Source organism: Lacerta agilis, chromosome 2, assembly GCF_009819535.1.
Source record: "Lacerta agilis isolate rLacAgi1 chromosome 2, rLacAgi1.pri, whole genome shotgun sequence".
Lineage (NCBI taxonomy): Eukaryota > Metazoa > Chordata > Lepidosauria > Squamata > Lacertidae > Lacerta > Lacerta agilis.
Window position 1 is genome coordinate 100,755,693 of NC_046313.1, and position 17,863 is coordinate 100,773,555.

At 45.6% G+C, this 17,863-nt stretch overlaps 1 protein-coding gene across 1 annotated transcript in view; it reads left to right on the forward strand.

Annotated features, from left to right (window-relative positions):
* Positions 1 to 12,015: 12,015 nt before the first annotated feature.
* Positions 12,016 to 17,863, forward strand: part of ARIH2 (ariadne RBR E3 ubiquitin protein ligase 2) — a 31,217-nt gene continuing 25,369 nt past the window's right edge. The window contains exon 1 of the mRNA XM_033141351.1: positions 12,016 to 12,108. The gene's annotated coding sequence lies outside the window, so the exon portion shown is untranslated. The remainder of the gene's footprint in view (positions 12,109 to 17,863) is intronic.

Below are 17,863 nucleotides of genomic sequence, written 5' to 3' on the forward strand. Positions count from 1 at the left end.
TTCCGCCTTCCGTCGGCAGCCGCAGCAGTTAAACGTAGAGATAGCAAAGGTAGAGTAGGAGCACTCCCTCCCCCCCTCACTTCCTGGCATTGTTTTGAACGCCCATTCATTCTTGTGGCAGTTCCGATCCTGTGTTTTGTAGAATTGCCATAGAGTTCAGTAGGATTACTACTACTACTACTACTACTACAACATTTGTGTATCCCACCTTTCGATTGCCACCTGTCCTGTGTAATACAGGATTGTTCTGCATTTCAATGTAAAATGCTGCATCCTGTATTGATAAGAGTTTGTCCTGTATTTCAGGTCTCTCTCTCCCCCCCCCCTCCCCAAAGTTAGGGATCTTCTCCAAATGCATGGGTTTGAAAGGATGTGTATGTGTTTATTTTTTATTGGACTTTATAAACAAGAATAATGTTATACAAATAAGTATACCAAGTTTTCTCATTTCATTTTGCATGTCACAAAAGTAGCATAATAAATTTGGGGAAATAACTACAACATATGATTCATTTGTTGTTGTTTAGTCACCATGTGTCGCGACTCTTCGTGACCCATGATTCATCATGATTCATATGATTCATTATTAGTGGTCAATGTATAAGTTCTTGGTTCATGAGTTGGTTTAAACAATTAGGAAAAAGAAGGGGGAAAGGGGAGTGAGAGTGGGGGATGGCTAGGGTAAGGTTACCAGACGTCCCCCCGTTTCCCAGGGACAGTCCCCGGATTTACAAATCAGTCCCCATACAAAATCCATTGAAGTTGAACAGTCCCCAGATTCAATGAAAAAAATCTGGTAACCTTAGGCTAGGGGGGTGGGGTGGGGTTATTTAAGGTCTGAGTAACAAAGCACAGGTGGATTTACAAATTCATGGGTATGGGTGTGCGTACGTGTCCAGAGGGGTCATCCAGTAACGTCCACCAGATCCACCAGATTTGGGGGGGGGGGATCTCCCCCAACCACACTGCACTGGCCTGTAATTTTGTCAGAACAAAGGTGGTGGCCTGGCATGCATAGTTCCCCTCATCCCTATTTCAAACACACAACAACCCTGTGAGGTAGATTTAGGCTGAGAAACAGTGACTGTCTCCAAGGCACCCAGTGAGTTTCATGGACAAGCTGGGATTCGAACCCTCGTCTCTCGAGTCCTAGTGCAAAACTTTAACCACTGCACCACATTGGCTCTCAGTATTCTATAGGTATGCATAGGACTGCAACCTTGTAGCAGGAGCCTAAGAGATAAAACCGTGTACACTTACGCAGCACAACGCACACCACCCCCCACAAAAACTTTAAGGGTTGCTGAGAAATGTAAATGTCGTGAAGGGTAAACTAGAGTGCCAAAAATTCTTTGAGGAAAAGAAATGTACTTTAAAGGCATAATGTGTACGCAACCTTTTGCGTGGTAAGAATATGCAAACTGTACCATGTATAGAAGTGGCTGGGGCACAATTATCACGAATCACTCTGCCTCCGTCCTAAGCTTTCTCTTCCCACTCCCTGCACAACCACACACCACAATATGAAAATAATAACAGACAACTTTGCAAGGAGGCTTGACATAACCCATTCACTCCCGGCTCCAGTCCCACTTCCCACAGTTTAAAATGTGGAGACAGTAACACCTGACAACATTGCAGAGTTGTCATAAAACTTGTCAGTCCTCCAATTTTGGGGAAAGGCCGTCGTGGTTCGGGACTTATCCACACTTAAATTTTCTCCGCATTTTCCCTGGCACAGTCCACGCTTTAAAACTCCATGTCCAAGTTCTTTTCATCATCTTCTTCTTTGTTTTTGCTATGGAGCTTTTCAAACCCGTTACAGTCATACCTCTGGATACGAACACTGCGTGTTACGTTCGTCACGGGTTATGAATGTGCTGAACCTGGAAGTACCGGGACAGGTTACTTCCGGGTTCGGCAGTTCACGCATGCGCAGAAGCGCCGAATCGCATCGTGCACATGCACAGACACGGCACTTCAGGATATGGGCTGCTCATGTTGCAAACGGGGCTCCAGAACGGATCCCATTCGCAACCAGAGGTACCACTGTATTTGCTGTTGAATCAGGGCAAATAATAATAATATTAATTTATTTATACCCCGCCCATCTGGCTGGGTTTCCCCAGCCACTCTGGCGGCTTCCAACAGAATATTAAAATGCAGTAGTCTATTAAACATTAAAAGCGTCACTAAACAGGGCTGCCTTCAGATGCCTTCTAAAAGTCTGATAGTTGTTGTTCTCTTTGACATCTGGTGGGAGGGCGTTCCACAAGGTGGGTGCCACTACCGAGAAGGCCCTCTGCCTGTTTCCCTGTAACTTGGCTTCTTGCAGCAAGGGAACCACCAGAAGGCCCTCGGTGTTTGTAGAAAAAGCTCTGGGGAAGAAGAAGAAGAAGAAGAAGAAGAAGAAGGTGGAGGAGGAGGAGGAGGAGGAGGAGGAGGAGGAGGAGGAGGAGAGAGCACTCGGACATGGAGCAGACAGGTTTCTGGAAAGCGTGGGGCAAAAAGTAAATGTGGGAAAGCCCTCAGTTGCAGAGCACATGCTTTTGAATGCAGGAAGGTACCAAGTCTGATTGAAGTGGAGGCTGCTCCTTCTCTTCTTTGCTCCTGCCATGGCTTAGTCACTTGGACACGACGAGGAACAGGCAGCAGTGGCAAGTGGGCATAGCAAGTTGAAGGGGCTTAAGAGGTCGTTCTTAAGGCTTTGGCAAGTGCCCAACAATGCTTTGTAATCTCTGAAAAATTGGGAACTGTTTTCCTTATACTCCCAATATTTATTTTATTTAGAAAGCATATAACCCCCCCCCCTTCCAGGGCATCTGAGTTACTCAGAACAGCTTACAATAACTAAAAACAAAGCAATCCCATAAAATAAACGAAACAGCATAAAAATGGAGGCATGCTCAGCGCATAAAAAGACTCCAAAAATGAAGCTCTGCAAGGCAAATGTTTGCTGTAACGGAAAACTTTTAAATATTTGGCAGAAAACAGGAATTTTTCAGGCACTGCACAGCAAGATACTGGTTTGTAAAGCTGGCTGCATATTTTATCTCCTCCAGGGAGTCTTTTCCTTTCTCATTTCCATGGGTGCCAGCTGTCCCTGCTTCACAAAATATTCCTACAATATTTTATGCAACTTTTATTTGCACAGCTTAACAGAACACATGCATATCATTTGCCTGCTGCATTTATTGTGTTGGTATCTGCCATTCCACAAAGGAGTCTAGGACGACAAAAAATCTGTTCCTTCAAAAATTGGGTAGATTAGAGATAGTAGCTAGGCTAGCATTTCCTCCAGGTGCCTCCAGATGTTCTGGACTCCAATTCCCATCAGCCCCTGCTACATGGCTAGTAGTCAGGGATGATGGGAGTTGTAGTTTAACAACAATTGGAAAGCACTGTGTTGTGGAAGGCTGAGCTTCATGGCTGAAAGGCAATTTTAATTTAGACCAGTGTAAATGCAAAATAAGAGGACACTGACTCCATTTCTATTGGATTATCGTGCATCTAAGATTCATTTCAGTTTTATGTTCTGACAATGCTCTGCTTTAACTTCTGGTGTAAACTGCCAGTTGTGCGGAAATGTAGTCCATGAATGTTGTAGCTACGAGAATGAATGAAAATACATATATTTTTCCTCTGGGATCATAGCTAGAGCCATGTGGCAAGTCTATGAACTGTGTACTTTTGGCTAGAAGAGAGCCAGTGTGGTGTAGTGGTTAAGAGCGGTAGACTAGTAATCTGGTGAACCGAGTTCGTGTCTCCGCTCCTCCACATGCAGCTGCTGGGTGACCTTGGGCTAGTCACACTTCTTTGAAGTCTCTCAGCCCCACTCACCTCACAGAGTGTTTGTTGTGGGGGAGGAAGGGAAAGGAGAATGTTAGCCGCTTGGAGACTCCTTTGGGTAGTGATAAAGCAGGATATAAATTCCAAACTCCTCTTCTTCTTCTTCTTCCTCTTCTTCTTCTTCTTCTTCTTCAGAAAGATGTTTATGTAGGTACAGTGGTACCTCGGGTTAAGAACCTAATTTGTTCTGGAGGTCTGTTTTTAACCTGAAACTGTTCTTAACCTGAGGTACCACTTTAGCTAATGGGGCATCCCGCCGCTGCTGCGCCGCCGCCACACGATTTCTGTTCTCATCCTGAAGTAAAGTTCTTAACCCGGGGTACTATTTCTGGGTTAGCGGAGGCTGTAACCTGAAGCGTCTGTAACCCGAGGTACCACTGTACCTATGCTGAAGGGCCTCTTATTTGCAGATAAGAAACACTGTGGCTGGCACCTGTAGGGGAATAAATTATAGAGTGGGAACCAAGGCCAGCCTGAAACGTTTTACTGGATGTTAGTAGAGCAGTGAATGACACCCCCGCCCCCAAGCTGCATAATGCTCAAGACTATCGAGTTATCTTGGCTCCTGAGGAGGAGAATCCTACAAGCACTTTCCAGCTCTTAAACAGCAAGAGTTCAGCAGTAACATATTAAACCATTATTTGCTGCCCTTCCATGATGCTCAGCTGCCTGAGGCAGCTGCCTCACTTTGCTTATTGGCAGGGTCGGCTCTCCTTGGGACCACAGACCGGTGGAAGAGCACATTCATAGCAGGCAAAATGTCCTGGTTCAATGTCCTAGCACAGGGGTCAGCAAACTTTTTCAGCAGTAGGCTGGTCCACTGTCCCTCAGACCTTGTGGGGGGCTGGACTATATTTTTTTTGGGGGGGGGGAATTGAACAAATTCCTATGCCAGGGGTCAGCAACCTTTTTCAGCCGTGGGCCGGTCCACAGTCCCTCAGACCATGTGGTGGGCCAGACTGTATTTGGGGTGTGTGTGGAAATGAACGAATTCCTATGCCCTACAAATAACCCAGAGATGCATTTTAAAGCACACATTCTCGTGTGAAAACACCAGGCAGGCCCCACAAATAACTCAGAGATGCATTTTAAATAAAAGGACACATTCTACTCATGTAAAAACACACTGATTCCCAGACTGTCCGTGGGCCAGATTTAGAAGGTGATTGGGCCGGATTCGGCCCCCGGGCTTTAGTTTGCCTACCCATGTGACCTAGCATCTCCAGCTCAAAGGATCAGGAGCTGATGGTAGGAGAGGCTTCCCTGTCCCTAGAGAACCACTGCTACTCTGGGAGTATAGCCCTGGGAGGCCTTTCTCTACATTGCGCCATGAGGAATCATATGCATAGAACGGGCCTTTTCTGTGGTGGCCCCCTGGCTTTGGAACTCCCTGCCCTAGCCTGCAATGTTGTCATTTCGATTCCAGACCAAAACATGGTGTGTGTTTTTTCTTTATACAGGTTTATGGCTATTGAATCTGTTGCTGGTGTTCGGTAGATATGTATGATATGCTGTAGGTTTTATGTTTTTAAATTGTGATTTTTTTTTTTATTGCCCTATTTTAATGACATTGTTGTTCCCTTGTCTATGATCTTCAGATTAAGGGTGGGATATAAATAATAATAAACAGACAGACAGACAGACAGACACCACTGCCTAGATCAGCCTTAACCAACTTGGGACCCTCCAGATGATTTGGAGGGCAATTCCCTGCATCTCCAGCTGCCGTGTGCTGACTGGGATTGATGGGCATTGTAGTCCAAAATATCTGGAGGACTAGTCTAGACTGACAGATAGTGGGGCCTGGTTGGCAAAAGCAGCGCTCGGTGCTTTCCATTTAAACTTTTTCGAAGGTGCGAGTGCTTCGTTTCAGCATGGCCTCAGCTCCAGAACTTACAAAACATGCTCAGCTGTGGAACGTCTGAACTTGTAACAAGTCCTTCTGTTTGTGTTGTGTCATGGCAGTGAAGCTGTTTCACACCATGGTGTCAGCAATTTGGACCCTGCCTGCATGCTCTCCTTGGAAGATGTAAAACAGCTTGAGTATCTCAACATTGGAGCAAAGCTGCATCGGGGTTGGAAAGCATGCCCTGACATTGCACAGAAAAACGCCAGAGAAACGCACTTAATTTATAAGATCATTCTCATGGACATTTATCGCTTTGTAACGAGAGAAATGCCAGGCCTCAAGCTGAAAGCCACAAACTTAGACCTGGAGGTTCTGTGGCTCAATAAATCACACAGCGAGATGTGTTGTTCAACAGTAAGGGAAAAGCACTTTGTACATTCTTAGAAATTATTTATTTTATCCCCCCCCCTGCCCCGTTGAAAAACACAGGAAGAGACACAAGATTAGCAGCTGTAGGGCTCTCCGCTAACTGTTCTAAAATTTATCTCATCCCAGTCACATTGGGAGCTGGTAGCAGCAGGAGGAATCTACGTGTGGGCAAGGCCCCTTCTGCTTCCTCCACTTTGGGTGGATTTCCAGGAAATGTTCTTCCAAGCAGCTGGTGCTGTTGCAACTCACAGCCTAAAAGGGTGTCTCTACAAGTCAGGGGGGGGGAAAACAGCCCCTTTCCAAGCACCAAGCTGAGCCTCTTACTAATGCTGGCTTTTTCCCACCTGTTTAGTAAACTGCTGCAGCCAAAAGGCAACCGAGAAATATTTTCAAAACACCACTCTTTGAACAGATTGATTAGACACAAAAGAGAACAGAAACTCTGGAATGTTTTATAGTTTGTTTCTTAAAAGCTTGTCTTTTTAAAACAAAAGTTAAATATATTTCAAAAAAAATCTTACATAGTTGAGGGTTTTTTGTTTTGTTTTGTTTTTGCTTTTCTGCTGAGATTCCTTCTTCCTGCGCCGGTCCTACCATTAGGAAGGTGGCAATAATGGCAGCCTCCTCTGCAGTTTTTCTACAACTAATCCCCAACTCCCTAGTTCTAGTCAACTTTACCCCAAAATTGTCATTTTCCTAACAGCAAAGACTTTTTTCTCTTTTTAAGGTAGATTTGTTGCACTAGGCTAGGGCAATAGAGAGTTCCAGTCCACTTTAACTGTGCAAACTTAATTTTTCGGCGTGCTCTTGAATCCCTCCTATACACCCCTATACAGCAGTGAGTCAGGAGGCACCCTAAATGTATTGCAATTCCCATAGAGACTGCCATTATTAGGCTATGAACGAGGCAAGGGTGGTGTGTCCCATTTTGCCGCCTAAAATGGGAAGGTACCACCCCACCCCTGCTGAAGTCTCCCTTACCTGGGTCACGTGGCGGCACCATGAAGCGGCGGCGGCAGATTCTAGTGAGATCTTGTGGCGCACATGAGATTTCGCAAGATCTTGCCAGAAGCTGCCGTTGCCACTTCACCACCATTGGTAGAAGCAGTGCGGTGCCCCCTCTTGGCATTCCACTGCCCAAGGCAGTTTCCTCAGCCCTGTAATGAGGTAAATCGGTAACAGCTACAAGATGGTTGAGGAATTCAGTTTCACGAGTCAAAACTGTGGGAATGTTGCATCCAAAATACTATGCAAAGGGTTAATGTTGTAGCATAGAACCATGTCATATACTGAGGCAGTTCCACCCCACCCCACCCCACCCCTCGGGTTATTTCAGTTTTGTTATAAGAATTTACAATTCATATATATATATATATATATATATATATATATATATATATATATATATTATTGTTATTAATTTTCCAAGCAAACAGGCCACATTTTTGAGGCAGACAGGTCTCACACCATTTTGACTCTCAACATGACCAAATGTTTACCAAATGGGTCTCTGCAAGGAAGGAGGGGTGAGGGATTTAATTGTTCCAGGAATTAAAGAAGATTAACATCTCAAAGGAATGGCCAGGCTACTGAGAAGAGACATCAGATAACGCCTTTTTGTGTGGTGTAGGTGTGATGCATCTGGGTGATGAGTTTGGGTTACACCTCTTCCGTGATCGATGTTTCTGGGGGTGGGCTAGACTCCAGGGGGATTTTGAAATGTCTTTATAAGAGCATGCTGGCTTTGTTCTGGGTCTTTTTCCCTGAAAAGCACCTCTGTTGCAACAGCTTCAATAAAGATCAAGCTTACTAGCTGCTTTGCTTCTCAGTTTTCTCTGGTTGGCCTCTGTCATTTACTCCTACCAATGGAGAAACTGCAGAGGACTTTGCAAGGGCTCTTGTGTACCCCATAAGGGAATAAGGGCAGATTTTCTCTTGCAGCAGTTTTCAACTGTTGACCTAGTTTTAACCGTTAGAGCAGCGAGTGTGAGGTGAGTGTGCCTGCCTCAGAGCCAGTCTGTAAATATTAGTTGGATACAAATTCATGTAAATATGTTTCAGTAACGTAAGTATTACATACCTCTCTTGTACATCTGACAAGAGAAAGTACAGCCCATAAAAGTCATATGTTATTACAGTATTAAACTTTACAAGCAAGCGTTGTGTGGTTTTTCTAGGGGGGGGGGGCGGAAAGAACTATTAAAAGGGGGCAACATCTGCACAACTCTTTAAAGTATAATTACCACACATACACACAAAAAGAAACTCCCAACACTGTTGGGAGAGAGTGGCTGTTGTGCTCAGGTCCGACAGATGGACTTCCCATGGGGATCTGGTTGACCACTGTGAGAACAGGATACTAGATACCAGCCTGAGCCAGCTGGGCTCTTTTTTATGTAAAGCTGTATTAAAAAAATTAATACACTCCACCAAGTGGCGGAAGCAGAAAGTGCAGAGAAAATGTGGTATCCGAACCCAGCAGACTGCCCTCATTTGCATGTTGGATAGAATCACACTTTATGGGGAGGAAATAAATGTAGCGCTATGGAGATTGTTCCATCAGTGTGAGCTTAATGGAGTGAATGCCCCTCTCCTTCCTCTGTATGCTCTTCTGGGGGGTGGGGTGCCTCCAGACTCCCCTGCCAAGGTGGTTGTGGGGCAGAGCAGAAGGAATTGGAAGCCCCATGGCGCTAGCAAAAATCCTTGCACAGGCTTCCACTAGTGGGACCAATTACAGTGGTACCTCGGGTTAAGAACTTAATTTGTTCTGGAAGTCTGTTCTTATCCTGAAACTGTTCTTAACCTGAGGTACCACTTTAGCTAATGGGGCCTCCTGCTGCTGCCGCGCCGCAGCCACACGATTTCTGTTCTCATGCTGAAGCAAAGTTCTTAACCCAAGGCACTATTTCTGGGTTAGCGGAGTCTGTAACCTGAAGCGTCTGTAACCCGAGGTACCACCGTAGTTGAATCTGGCCCTATGTTTTACTGCTAATTGTTGGAAATTGTTGGAATTGTTGCTAATTGTTGGAATAAGTTAATGAACAGAAGGTTGCCTGGGCTGTACTTTCTGTCGGCATCCGGGGGTCGAACGGCCAGTTGGCTAGCCCCTCTGGTGTGACATAAATCAGTGACCCAAGTCTGCTGACATGGGCACACTTTACTTAGCAGAGCAAACTGCGCAACAAAATGAGGCTTGAGGCTTGTGAAGACATACTAGCAAACTACGGATTAATATCATAAATCAGAAACAAAGAAACACGTCGTCTCTCTCCTTGCCGTCTCTTCCGAGAGAGAGTGTGTGTAAAGCAAAAGCAACAACAACACAACAGAAGTTCCACTTGTTGCATCAAGCAGTGCTGGAGTGTAAACAGACATGTGACACACATGAATCCCATGTCTGCAACTAAAGGTGGAATGGAAAATTCCAACACTTTCTTGCCAGTTAGTTACCCTCAGTAACTGCTAGATGCTGGTTTTCCGCAAACGCAAGTGGCCTCAGGAGAGCAGGGGTCAACATATGCAGTCAGGGAGAAGGGTTCCCTTTCTCTTCACAAACAGGAGAGATTGAATACAATACGGAATTGTTCTGCAGAATGCTTGAAAAGGGCAAATGGCATATTCTCGCCTTTCTACCCTTTGGCTATTAGTGAATATACCAACGAAATTGGAATGGCAGGCGAAATTATTGGATGATGTAGAATTGGCAAGAAAAATGACAGGGAGAATCAGGAATCAACCCGATCAAAGGTTCAAAAGAGAATGGGATAAATACAGATAATATTTAAAAGAACTTTGTAATCATATGAAATCTTTGGCAGGCTTGGAATGACTCCTGCAAAGTTATATAAATTATGGATATTGTGGATAAACATAAGGTAGATAATAAATAATATGCAGCTGAAAACTTGGAGCCCGTGATGGGGAGAGCGGAAGTCATTATAGGTGGAAGGAGTATTTTATGTATAGGAATGTTTTCTTCCATGTATGTTATTTGTTTTGTTATACTGTTGACTGGTGATATTAAAATCAATTTAAAAGAAAAAGAAAAGGACAAATAGCCAAATCACGGGTGGCTGAAATGACACCTAGAAGGAGAAGTGTAGGGCTACCCGTAGCACCTTAGACTTGCTCCAAGCAATTCGCATTGGCTTGGAGCTGCAGAGCCACAGTAGCCTCTCTGTTGCCACCTGCTGGAGTTTGCTCTTGCAATGCACCAACTGTTGCCGCTGCAGCCTCTCTGCTGTCACCTGCCTGGGGTTACATTTATGTACTTCAAATCACTCAGAGAGCTACCTGTTTATCCTGATCTGCCACCTGCTACCTATGGTAGAGAGAGAAAAAGAAAGGGCGCAAATGGCAATGAAATGTGAAGAAGAGTGACAATTCAAAGTAAGCTTGATAAGCAAAGTGCAGCAGGTAGTCAAGAGCTCACCAACAAGGCTGTTGTACCAGCTCAGTGTTAATGCAAACCGATGTCTTAAATAGTAGCTTTCAAACTTCAAGACTTTTCATTGATTTATCAGCTGAGGATCTTCTGCAGAAGATTCCAGGGCAAATCCTAGTCTTAGTGAAGTGGGGCCAGGCAGACGCACAAGTGGTACCTCAGGTTACGAACTTAATTCATTCTGGAGGTCCGTTCTTAACCTGAAACCGTTCTTAACCTGAGGCACTCTTTCACTAATGGGGCCTCCTGCTGCTGCCGTGCCGCCAGTGCGCAATATCTGTTCTCATCCTGGGGCAAAGTTCGCAACCCGAAGCAACTACTTCCGGGTTAGCGGAGTTTGTAACCCGAGGTACCACTGTAGTTTGCTGGGTAAAATAATAAAACATCAGACATGAAAAACTTCCTGATACAGGGCTGCCTTCTGTTCCGAATGAGTGTTGCCTATTATTGCACCCAGGGAACATTACCAAAGGGCCTTTAAGGCAGTTAACAGGTTCTGTTGAGGTCTGGATCAAATTAAATATTTTCAATGTGCTGCAGAAGTACAGTGTGGATATTATAATGTTCTGGGTTGCTGGGGAAGTATCCAGGGTGAGATGGGGGGGACGGGACGACAGGCATAGGATACAGTCCTTTGCACGTGTTCTTGGGAGAGGGGTTGACAACTTTTTTCCCTAACAGCCCCTGTTGCTGTGCCAGTAAAGGCAGCTTGATCTGCAGGCATTCAGAACATAGGAAGCTGCCTTATACCAAGCCAGAGCATCAGTTCATCTTGCTCAACGTTGTATAAACCAGTGGTAGCCAAAGTTGTGCGCTCCAGGTGTTGCTGGACTACAACTCCCATCAATCCCAGCCAGCCAATGGCCAGGAATGATGGGTGTTGTAGTCCAGTGACAGGAAGGCACCAAGTCGGCTACCCCTGGTCTACCCTGACTGGTGGTGGCTCTCCAGAATTTCAGACACATTCTTCTAGCCCTAGCTGGGACCTTCTGCACATGAAACAGATCCTTAGCCATTGAGCTGGCCATCCCATTCTCCTCCCACGCCAGTCAAATAAAGATGCATAAATTTCAGGGATTTAGGATTTATTATTATTATTATTTTAAAATCCTGTTCTTCAGCCAAAAGGGTCTCCCAGAGCAGCTTACAAATCACTAAAAGGGAAAGTGGCAGCGGTGGGAATTGCAGTGACTCTCCCATGTTTGCAATTCCTGGAGGATGAGACCAATTTATCACGAGGAAAAATTGGGCGAGAGTGGAGAAAGCGCTCTCCCCCTCAGCCACCCACGCTAATGGTTCAGCCCACGGACACCCCCCCCCCGACTACGCACAATGGCTCGTTCCCGCCTTTAGGTTTTTTTAAAAAAAAATCCCCTGAGGGCACTCCTACGTCACGGACGCTCGGCTCCGCCCCAGTGCGCCGTCCTCCCCGCCCCTATTCTTTTCCCGGCGGCGGAAGTGACGCCACGCCGGAGGCCGGGGCTTCCGGTGCGCAGACCACAGTGGCCCGGCTACCAATGGAGGAGCCCGCGGGGAGGTGATTTTCCTTCTTCTTTTGCTTCTCCTCCCCATTTCCCTCTCCCTTCCCGGCTCTCTTCCGGCGTCCCCCCCGCCTCGCTGTGGGAGCTGCTTCCACCGTGACCGCGGCCGCTGCGGCCTCTACGCCGCCCTACCTGCACTCTGGGTGAGCGCAGAGGAGGAGGAGGAACGGGGGGTGGGGGGTGGCGGATGAGCCGGGCCTTGTTTACATGGAAGGGGAGGGCGAGCGGGGAGAGGTTCCGCCTTCCTGTGGGCGGTGGGGGCTGAGGGTGAGTTTCAGGGCTTGGATCGGAAGGGGTGCGGGGTGGGTTTTTTGTGGGTGGGGGGTCCTTTGCCGTTAGACCCACAAGGGGTGCAGAGTACACGGGAATCCGCGAGGGGGTCCCGGCGCTCTCCCCACTCCCACAGACAGGCGGGATATTGGGAAGGGTGGGTGGGTGAGGGGCGAAACATTCTCCCACCCCCGCCTTTGGGACCAGCCCACTTGGCCCTGCCAGCTTCATCCAAAGAATGTAGGCACTTCCTGAGCCTCCCTAGAGAAAAAGAAACTGGGGCGGGCGAGGAGGGTGATTGTGGGAGAGGTCCGTTGTAGGTTAATGGTGCCGGAGCTGCCTCTTTGTCCATGCACTGTGTTCCTTCCCACCACCACTCGCATGCAAAATGATTCCACCCCCCGCATCTGCCTCGGCATCAGAGTGGCTGTTCTAGGGTTAGGTATTTCTGCAAGTGGGTGCTAAACGTTTTAAGTTGGCCTCCCTCAACCTACCGTCACCCACGTGTGTCCAAAACATCTGGGATGGCACCGGGCTCCGGAGTAGGCTGGTGTTTAAGTAGTGCCATCTGTGTGTGAGTCTGCGTACAGGTTGTAAATAATATCCCTTGGAAGGAAGCACAGTGTGTGTATTGCAGAAGACATACAGTCTACATTTAACTGTTCATATGATGGGGAAGGGTATCGCCACAGAGTATTTAGCAGCGGATGGGGTCTGTGCAGAAATGTATTTAACTTTTACATTTTATATGTACAGGTAGCATTTGCAATGTGGTACAGAAGGCACTTCTAAGTGGAAGCTTTTGCCTAGGCAGGTTTGAATGTGTGAGCTTCGCTTCTTGAGCATAGTTAACTGCCATACAGACATCTTTGTCACCTTCACCAAGTCTGTGGTCCCAGACATATTTGCATAATTTGCTGGGACTAGGGTAGTTAAGGGATAGGTTGCTACCGAGCCTGTTGCTTTGCTTTTGTTATGTTAGGTGGTCCCTGTTCTGAAAGGAATACTCTTGGTTTACTGAGGTGTTACTGGTCTGCCACTCCAATAATCCCTGGCCATTGGCCATGCTGGCTGAAAATGATGGGAGCTGAAGTCCAACTGTATTTGGAGAGTCACAGGTTTGCTGTTTCTGCTCAAGAATCATGTAATTATTGAAATTTACCATTTACCAAATTTACCATTGTGTGTGAATATTACTTAAAGTAGTTTTGGGCTAAGGTTCATAATGTTCTGTCTCCTGAAGGCATTATATAATATGATTTTAAAACTGGGCATTTCATACAGTAGATAAGTGCTCAACACAAATTTCATATGTTCTCCCTGATACATTGAGCTGATCTTGCATGTCAGAGCTGTGTCAAAACATCCAAGGGACCAGTCACCTTTCAAAAAATGAAGTTTCTCTGTAGTTGCTTCACTATGCGAGTCAAGTTTTTGTAGCAAAACAATCGCAATAGTCTTAATGTCCTAATCCGGCATACCAAGGTTTGGGAACAGATATTGAACTACTGTTACCCATGTGGATGATAGAATTTATTGGTCCAATTTATGTCACACTACAGTTTGCCCAAGACAACTGAATCTAGTACAGAGTTAATCAGTTCCTAGTGGCTACTGTTGACAGTAATGAAAACAAACAGGCTGCAGGACAAGAGACTGATTTGGAGCAGGGGGAAGTGTCTGATCCCAGAATTCAGATGTGAATGTATTGGGCATCCTTCTCCAACCTGGTGCCCTCCAGATGTTTACTATTACATCAGGTTGGAGAATGCTGGTACAAGCAACCCCTGATTTGTGTGTGGGGGTTGTGTTCCTGGCCCCTGTGTGCATCAGGGGAGTACACATAAGCCTGTTCTGTCATATTCTGGGTCCAAAACAACCCATGTGCCAGTGGTCACACATCAATTGAATGTGTGCTAAATAGTTGCCACCTGTATTGGGCATCTGCCGCAACTGAGTCCCCTTACACTGTGTTGACTGTCTCTCATGTAAACAAACGCGATCGACCTGTTGGACATCCCTGGTTTATACCATAACCCAGAGGTTTTCAACCTTTTGGAGTCCACAGCTCCCTTGATCAACTATATTCTTTCTGTGTCTCGCCTCTGGGGAAATGTGCTCCGAGCCTCAGAAGCCCAATTATGTCACCCCTTGCCTGCAGAGCTGGCAGCCCCTCACCCATTTTCAAACACTTCCCCTTGTGAAGTGTTCCCTCAGCCTCCCCATCTCTCCTCACCCTTGGCCAGCCCCAGAGGCACCATTTGTCTGGGGACCTTGTAGCCAGGGCTGCTGCAGCAAACAGCCATGCCAGCTTTTGGAAGGCAGAGATGCGAGAGGGCATCAGAGGAGGGAGGGAAGGAAAGAGGGACGGAGGCCAGTGTTGACTGCGGCACCCTGACCATCATTCAAGGCACCCCAGGGTGCCACAGCACACTGGTTGAAAACCACTGCCGTAACCAATGATTGTGAGTGATACTAAAAGCTAGTAATTATCCATTTTCTTCTGCTTTCTGACAAATATCTACTGCCACAGAGAAAGAGTAACATATACGCTTGGTGTAATGCTGTTCTCCTATGTGTAGTTCTTTAGCCTTAAACCACGGGTGGGGAACTAGCAGTGGGTAGAAAAACAAGTGTAAATGTTAGGTATGTACAGCAGGCCATGCTCTCCCTCTGCCTGGGGAGAGTCCTGAGGACCAGATAGGGAGGCCTGGAGGGCTGCATTCGTTCTCTGAGCGTGAGGTTCCCCACCCCTGCCTTTAAAGAAGAACTAGTCATTCCTTAAAGGCCATGCGAGAAACAGATCTGTGCTTTTAAAAAAGAATATTGTAGAGCTGAGAAAAGTTCAGAAGAGGACAACCAAGATCAAGGGGCTGGAGCAACTCTACTATAATGAAAGGTTACATACAACCTTTGGGGCTGCTTTAGGAAAGAGGTGTACACATCAGACACAATGTGTAGTCTTTTCCCCTCTTTCATTATGCTAGAGTCCGCAGTTTAATCTCGCCAGCTAAATGGTGGAAGATTCCAGGCAGGCGAAAGGAAGAACAACATCACACCACGCAGTGAAACTATGGAATCAGCTGCCACAAGATGTAGTGATGGCCACCAACTTAGAAAGCTTTAAAGGGGGATTAGACAAATTTATGGAAGATAAGGCTATCTGTGGCTACTAAGCATGATGGCGATGCACTGCCTCCTGTCTTGAAGGCAATATGCCTTTGAACACCATTTGCTGTGGTCACACAGGCAGTGGAGTGGTTTTGCACTAATGTGCTGCCTATGAGCTTCCCATAGGTGCCTGGCTGGTCATGCTGAGAACAAAGCTAGGCTAGATGGGCCTTTTGACCTCATCCACCAAGACTGTTCTTAGGTCATATGATAGGGTATGTGTGTGGACTTTTCCCTCTCCACCTTTCTCACATGGAGTAAGTCCCCAGTTTTATGCCTGGGTAGGTATATGGGGATAACCCCATAGGGAATTGATTGATGGTGGTTGTAATAATGGGCACGGAAAAGAGGAGGAACTTGGATGAGTGGGAGTGAGGAAGGGGACTGATAATCTCCTTAGTACTGCTTGCAAGACTGATATAAAGGATTTGTCTGTGGCACATTTCGGGGGTACTTGAACAAATTTGTGGTCATTTAGCATTTAGCTTTTGATCTTCAATCTCTTAAGCTGGCGGAAGCTGGCTGAGCTCAGGACAGGGCAAATCAAATGCATGTTGGAGTGACCGCAATACCTACCTAACATACTATAAAATTAAGAGATGGGAAATGCCATGAGTTAACTGAGATTTTTCTCCCCATGATTTGCATTCTGGGATTTTATAGTTATATTTCTCACAGTTACTGGCTAATTTACAGTTGTGAATTTAAAAGAATCATTAAAATAGAGGTGCAGGTTCTAATGTGTGTGTGATGGGCTAGCTTTCATTTTGGTAAATATAATAGAATATTACTGCCTTGTGTAGGAAAGTCCCTGCTGTGGTTTTATAGTCAGATGGGTGCATTATGTTCTCCATTGTAACTTGTTAAGTTGCCTTGAGGATTATTGGGGATCAGAAGCCAAGAAGTAATATGGAGTTTAGAGAGTCTCTGGAAGCAATCATAAGGACATTTTCCTGGGAGTAAGCCTAATTGAAATAGCTGATATTTATTTCCAAGTAAACATGCATAGAATCAGATTGTGTTTGATATTTGACTGTGTTTTCCTGCAGCTAAACGGGTTATTTTTTATGGATGTAAACCAACTGTGAGACTGGATCTAAGTGTATCCTCCACTAGACCAGTCTGAGAGAAGTGTAGTATTTAATTCTGGCCTATTTTATGCACCTTAATCAGTAATTCTGATTTACTTACTGTGTTGATCAGAAGATGTAAGTTGCAGCTTGCTAAAGCTGTGATTTGCTCATTTTGCTGATGAGCTCTTTAGAGAATGCTTCTAGTCATGGTTGCTAGCAGTAATAAAAAGTAAATAGACAAGAAAATAAATAAATAAATAAATAAATAAATAAAAACGGTGTAGATAGAATCCTGCCTTTACCTATTCTGATATCTCCTAAGGATCAGTGTGCTTTTAAATAGATAATATTAGGGGCTAAGCCGGGCTCTGCATTAGTTGCTTTGCTAATAATTTCCTGCCTTCTGAGCTTGGAATATTTGATGTGTTAATGTGATAACTTTTGGTGTGCTTATCTTTCAGTCCTTGGGCAATAGGCAGGCACATCTCTCCATTTCACCATTCAGCTATTAATTCAACCAGCTTGCTTTTCAGCTGTGAAGCAAGGGGATGGTGACACTTTAAAAGGTCATGGGAACCTGAGTTATGCACTGTCCCTGCTTCTGCGTAGAATTTAGTACCATTAGTTATACAGAGGTGCAATTTTTGCCAAGAAAGGTTATCGTCCGGATGAGGCAAGTAAATGGCAGATGCGAAAGTTTGGGGAGGGTAAACTGTTGGCGGGCAGTGTGAAAAGGGGTGGTACTTCAGAGAGGCCTTTGCAGAAAAGTGACTTTTGGAAGCAGGAGGTAGAGAACAGTCGTATGTGTACAGAACACCATGGAGAGGAGATGAATTTTATTTGAACAATTGTGAGATATTGGAATCCTTACGTATAGCAATATAGAAAGGTGATATACAAATTAAAAGTGAAATTTAAAAAATGAAAAATAAATCCTGGATCCAGCCCTCTGGTTAGATCAAGTTTCCCAATGTTTCATCAAACTGAAGTTCAGCCCATAGGGATAGGGGTGTAACCAGTCGACTTGGAAGCATGTAGACAACCTGTCCTGGGTAGAGTTGCCTTCCTCCTAAAGTACAAGCCATCTTTGACAGGTTGCCTTATCTCCTCTCAAGTCTATACCGTAAGCACAGTAGGCACCAACAGGTTTTCAGCTTGGAGGAGCTCCTGGATTCTGCGTTTCTACTTGATGCACACTTGGCAGCTGTCGTCAGGAGCTCCTTATTCAGCTACACCA